Here is an 824-nt window from a genome sequence, read left to right as displayed (position 1 = left end):
CTCTATACATAACTTAACATCTATGTTTAAAATGACAACTTGCATTTTTATTTATTTTAATACTGAATAATGTTGGTAAAGAATGAAGATCAATAAGTATTTGCAAGATTGTGGTTGCATTAATATTTTAATTTACCTGTTCAACGCAAATAATATTTTTTGTATGTATTTAATTTAATAAAAAGTAAAAACACAAATTTTATTTTTGAAGTACTAATTTGTAAAAATATATACTATATATATAATACATTAAAAAAAAAGGTGAACAAGTGGGTACTACTCTGCTGTTCACTAGTTGTTGATTATGTAATGTATGTACTATATTTGAATTCAATGACAAATCATTGCATCCTGGAAAAATTTTTTAAATAATCAAATTTAATAATTTTAAAAATTCGAAAATATCTTATGGTTATAAATTGTGTAACTTTCAGGTGTGAACTTTTTTTGTTTGATAAATGTAGAATAAACTATTGGGAATCTTCTATTAAAATTTCTAATGTTAGCCATGACAAAAAAAAATTATATGAGTTTCTAACTGAAAAACAATTGGCAATTTTTTGGCAAAATTTAAACTTTTAATATATATAAATAATTATTGTGCCTATGTATCTTTAATATTTTTGAACTGCCATTAAAGCATTTTATGAGGACCCTTGTGTTACATTTTCAAGCATTTTTAATTAGTGAAAAAGTTTTTATTGGCAATAATTTTAAAGAAAATTTATCAAGGCTATAAATAGCTTAAAAAGATTTAAAATATTTTGAAAACGTTTCCATATTTGGAAAATAATTGTATAAAAATTTGGTGAAAATTTGAAGTG

This window comes from Acyrthosiphon pisum, chromosome X, assembly GCF_005508785.2.
Source record: "Acyrthosiphon pisum isolate AL4f chromosome X, pea_aphid_22Mar2018_4r6ur, whole genome shotgun sequence".
Classification (NCBI taxonomy): domain Eukaryota; kingdom Metazoa; phylum Arthropoda; class Insecta; order Hemiptera; family Aphididae; genus Acyrthosiphon; species Acyrthosiphon pisum.
Note: the sequence above shows the minus strand (reverse complement) of the source record.